Raw genomic sequence first — 6,000 nt, forward strand, 5'->3', positions numbered from 1 at the left:
CCCACACTGATTACATGTTAGGTACTGCTCTCCTGTGTGAGCTATTTGATATACTATACGTGGAGAGTTCTGGCTGAAGATGATCCCACACTGATTACATTTATAGGTCTCTTCTCCAACATGAACCCTCTGGTGCTTAATAAGATCATTCTTCCGAATGAAGGCTTTCCCACACTGACAGCATTCATATGGTTTCTCCCCAGTATGAATTCTCTGGTGCACAATGAGGGCAGAACTCTGGCTGAAGGATTTTCCACAGTCATGGCATGCATATGGTTTCTCCCCAGTATGGGTTCTCTGATGTGAGAAAAGGTGAGAGCTTCGACTAAAGCATTTTCCGCAATCTTTGCACTCAAAGGGCTTCAGCCCAGTGTGAGTTCTATGATGGACGACAAGGTGAGACCTCTGGCTGTAAGACTTCCCGCAGTCACTGCATTCGTAGGGCCGCACCCTAACATGGGTTCTCTGGTGCAGAATGAGATGCGTGCTCTGTCTGAAAGACTTCCCACATTCGGCACACTCATAAGGTTTCTCTCCAGTATGAGTTCTCTGGTGCCGAATAAGCCTGGAGCTGTGAACAAAAGACTTTCCACACTGATTACATGTGTACAGTTTGTCTCCTGTGTGAGTCCTCTGATGGGTAACAAGGTGAGAGAACCAGCTGAAGGACTTCCCACACTCTTTACATTCATAGGGTTCCTCACCAGTATGAGTCTTTTGATGTCCAATGAGGTGAGAACTCCGGCTGAAAGATTTTCCACATTCTTTACATTCATAGGGTTTTTCTCCAGTATGAATAAGCCGGTGCCTGGTAAGATTAGAGCGCCAGCTGAAGAATTTTCCACATTCCTTACATTCATAGGGTTTCTCTCTATGCGTACCCTTTGATATACCAAGGGATGTACCATGAGTAAGAGAGTTGTTATCAGGGCATCTGTACGATTTATCTCCTGCTTGAGTTCTTGCAAATTGAAGAAGGTGAATGTTTTGACAGAAGGTTTGACCACAGTCATTACTGTTGCTTGCATAACTTTCCTGATGACCACTGAAAACCAAATCATGTTTCAAACTTTTAGGATGTGAGTCATGTTTATGGAAATACTCTCGCAGTACTAGCTGAGCAGGAAGAAGACAGTTTCCCCCGTATTTCCCATTTTCACAGACTCTCTCCTGAGGAAGTGCTTTCTTTTGGGTGAATGCCACTTGCCTCAGATGTCTCTCCTGGCTGTCCTGGGGCCTGTCCAACTGACCTTCACGTGTCCAGACTTCTTCCAGGGACAAATACCAGAGATCACTCTTTGCCATTCTTTTCATTTTAACATCACAAGAGTGTTTACCTTTAGAAATGCTCTTACTAGAAGCTGATGATTTAACTTCAACTGCAGTCTCCAAATCTGAAAGAAATGGAAAAGCTTTGCATAACTAAGAAAAGTATTAAGGTCAGAATGGCAGGATATATGTAGAAAAAAGTATGTAAGTCATGCAGAGTTGTTTTTAAATATGGTTTTGTAACCTTGACAGAGAGTGAGAAAGGGAAGGAAGGTCCATTAACAGGAAACTGGCCAGGCTATAATATGCACATAAAAGGAGCAAAGAGGGTAAGAGAAGCCACAGGACTGGCTACGACACATGGGACCAGGATATTCAGTGCTGGGGTGGCAATTAAGGAAACGCAGAAAGCACTGCACTGCCACGATCTAACCCGACTATTAATGATACAAGAACCTGACGTGACTCCTTGCTGCCAGGCCCTTCTCCGACATGAATTCTTCACATTCCTAAACCATGAAAGCAGCCATGTGGCAGGAAATGACTTCTATCTATGCCACCAAAGCAGTACAGAATGATGACATGTGACTGACAGAGCAAACCTCTCAGAAAGGCCATGGGGTCGGCTGGCAGGACGACTGCACAGAAGGGACCCAGATACAGGTTCTAACCTACGCTTTGCTACTACTAGTGGTGAATTTAGACAAGTTGCTAAACTTTTCAAAAATCATATTGCTTCTCTGTCATCTAAGGACCTATAAGGTTATCCTAAGTATCGTATAAGGCGGGAGCTCATCACTGAAGCAGTACGGTTTGTAATGCTCACTGTTATCATCATCCCCATCTTCTACTTTGATTCCTTTGTTTTGAGACACCAAGACTTAATTAAAACTGACAGGACTAACGCAGGACACTAACTCAGAACCTGAACCCTAACTCACATTCTCCTGGACTTTTCGCCCTTCTGTTTATATGCATGCGTATTACTGCAAATTATTTTCCCTGGTTCAGAGCCTGCGTTTGTTTCTCAATGCCTTTCAGCTAAAATGTTTGGTTCTGAAATCTAGAAAAAAATCCACTATTTACCCAATACCACCTCTTCCTACATAAGTGGGGCAATACTCTACTCTTACTTGGTGTATGGGGTGAATTGTGTTCCCCAGAGAAGATATGCTGAAGTCTTAACCCCCAGTATCACAGGTTATGACCTTATTTGGAAATAGGATCATTGCAGATGTAATTAGTTATTTGGAAATAGGATCATTGCAGATGTAATTAGTTAAGATGCAGTAGTACTGGTGTAGGAGGGCCCTAATCCAGTCTGACTGGTGTCCTTACAAGAAAAGGAGAGAAGATACAGAGGCAGACACACAGGGGAGGAGGCCATGTGAAGATGGAGGCTGGGTGAGGTGATGTGTCTACAAGCCAAGGGGCACCTGGGGCACCAGAGCTGGAAGAGGCGGGAAGGACCCTCCCTTGGAGCCCCAGAAGGCACACGGCCTGCCCACGCAGTTCTAGAGACTTCTGACCTCTAGAACTGTGAAACAATAAATGTGTTGATTTAAGCCACCCAGTCTGTGGAACTTTGTTTTGGCTGCCACAGGAAACAATCCCTGGTAAACAATCCCTGTGCCAGGCTCCTAACTGCCTCCTTTGTACAACCCAAACCCCTTTCCCAGTCCTCATTTTCATTCCCAGCTCTGTTAGTTGCTAGTTTCTTCCCCACCCTGATTTCTTTTTTAAAAAATTGTGATTAAAACAATACATATAACATAAAATGCACCATCTTAACCATTTTTAAGTGCACAATTCAAGTATTAAGTATATTCACATTGTTGTACAGCCATCACCACCATCCATTTTCATCTTGTAAAACTGAAACTCCATACCTATTAAACAATAAGGACCCAATCTCCCCTCAACCCAGCTCCCAGTAATCACCATTATACTTTGTGTCTTTATAATTTTGGCTACTTCAAGTACCTTACATACGTGGAATCATACACTATTTGTCCTTCTGAGACTGGCTTATTTCACCCAGCATAGTGTCCTCAAAGTTCATCTACGTTGTAGCAAACTGCAGTATTTCCTTCCTTTTTAAGGATAAATAATACTCCATTACATATACACACATCTCTACCTTGATGAGTTTTGACAGGACATATACCATCTTTTCCCTCTCCTCCACCCAGTGCATCAGAATCCCATGGAGAAGTTTTTCAAACTACTAATGCCAACTGGAAAATTCCAGAATGAACATGTGTGATAAGGGGTAGGGATGGGCATGGAAAGACAAGTCTGGAGAAAGCGACAGAAAACACGGATGCATTAAAGTCCTAAAAATCTTCCATGTGTTTTGTAACGTGGAAGATAACTCAGGTGCGTTATCTTCAAAATCTGCAGCATCCATTAATGAATTCATCATCTGAGTTTTTAAAGCCATCACCCATTATATTTTTCATTTTGATAATGAAGTTCCCATAGCTTGTAGATTCCCTTAAATTCCAGTTGATTAAGCACATACATGGAATTTCAGTATTTCTTTTGACAACAAATTTCCCATTAAAAATTTAAACTGCTGGTTATGGTCAGTTATTTTTGGACACTTGTCAACAGACATCCAGGAAAGCCTGCTAAACTGAACACATGAATGGAAAAAATAAGGACAGGAAGAAATAGGGAAATGAAAGGAAACAGAGAACAGTCTTTCCTGCCATGGCCCCAAAGCAGCTGACTGATCAAGTACTTCCCAGTGTCTGAGGGACCTGCCCTGAGACAGGTACTGGCTACAGTCACCTACGAGGCCCAATGTAAAAAAAGTCAAAAACAAAATTTACGACATTTAAAAGTAGAAACAAAGTGGAAGCTCAGAAAAAGAAGGAACCTGTACTTAATAAGCCAAAAGGTTTCGCAAAAAAGGACTGGAGGCGAAACACAGAGGACGACTGAGACGCTGGCAACTTCATTCACATCACACTCACAGCCTGAGGTGCAGGGAAATGCCTGACATGAGTGGACGTGAGTGCCAGAGGATTACGAGGTGCCTAGACTGCACCGGGCCTGGGAGGCCATGTGTCCCCAGGAGCCCACGTGGGTCACTAGCACATGGAGTTGGCCATCGGCAGCAAGATCCAGACAGCAACCCCCCAGATGGCTGGGCTAAGGAGAAAGACATCAGAGCACTGAGCTTAGAGACAGGGGTCAGAGACAGCATCGCCCAGAGAGAACAGAATAGGAGGAAGATGAAGCACTGCCTTCATTTCTTAACCCAGAAGGCTGATCTTCTCTACACAGGGAAGCTGGGGAAAGGACTGATGCTAGGAATCCACAGAGTGGTCTGCATTTTACAGATATTAAGATTAAAATGAAAAAAAATTAAATAAAGAGCTAGATTATAATGAGAAAACAGGTGTTTTTGAGAGCAGCAATTCTGGAAAGGAAGGAGGGTTAAGTCAACAGGACTGGTGAGGCCTCTGCTGCAATTTGCTAACCGGCAAAAAACAAACTCAGAGCAGGGGCAGGCGATGGGGTCCCATGGCAGAGCTTACACAGAGCAGCGGATCAAAGGCTGTGGGAAGGGACACAGGACAGGGAAAAGACAGGCAAAGATAACAGAATAATTCTATGAAAGATAAGAGAACGCAGATGCTTGAGTTAGTAGTAATAATCAGGAAAGCAATATGAACAGGGCTGGAACCAAGCACTGAAACAGAAAGGTAATTTTAATGAATGCAAATGGAAGTGTGACAAGACTGTAGAAAGCAGACTAGCAGTGGGGAAACCGAAGCTAAATAAACCCAGTCCTCACCTTCGAAATGCAGAGAACTAGTGACCACTCTCGCCAGGGACTCCTGCCCCTAACGGGCAGTCTGGTCCTCACCTGGATGGGTCTCTTGGTGAATCCGTCTCTCCACCAGCCACGGCTCCTCCCCCTTCTCCAACTGCAGGATCACCTCTGGCTTGGGAAGCTGATGCCCTGTTCCCAGTGAAAGATAAAGAACTGGGCGAGGGTTGGGAGCTCTGGGCTGGACACAAAGAAGCATCCCAGTTCACCCCCAACCCCCGGCCCCTTCAATAGTCCTGGGGGGCTCTGAAGAGTAGACAAGGTAGGGCTACAGAGGCAGCAAAATACACATTTCTTAAAATTCAACAAATCAAAACAATGTGTTTTTCATAAAAGCAGAAGGAGTATGAAAACCCTGTTCCATGCCCCAAAGAAATTAGGTCCCTGGCCCCAAGCTCACACTCCAATGTATGCTTCAGGCTCCCCATACCTTTTGATCAATGAGGAACCCAAACCCCCCAAACAGAGGTCCATCTCACCCAAGGACATCAGGTTTCTGTAGTTCTCCAACATCACATCTTTGTACATGAGCTGCTGAGCGGGGTCCAGCAGCTTCCACTCCTCCCTCGTGAAGTTCACAAGTATGTCCTTGAAGGTCACCAGTGTCTACAACACAAAGCAAATTTGAGCCTGATGTATATCTCTGCCCTCCCTTTCCCGAATATTGACAGAAAGAGAGATTAGGCAGATAGCACTTGGGTAGGGAAACAGGATAGAACAGAATCCATTCTAGGAGTGAGTAGTATTTAGGTTGAATTCTGGACAAGTCCTAAAAGGAATGGTATTAAGTACATACTGTCTAGAAACCAGTTCCCTGTTATGTTTTCAGTTTAGAAACTGTCATAAACACTTTCATTTAAATCAAGTATGTTGTAAACAGCTAAAGC

This window comes from Hyperoodon ampullatus (assembly GCF_949752795.1).
Source record: "Hyperoodon ampullatus genome assembly, chromosome: 13".
Taxonomy (NCBI): Eukaryota; Metazoa; Chordata; class Mammalia; order Artiodactyla; family Ziphiidae; genus Hyperoodon; species Hyperoodon ampullatus.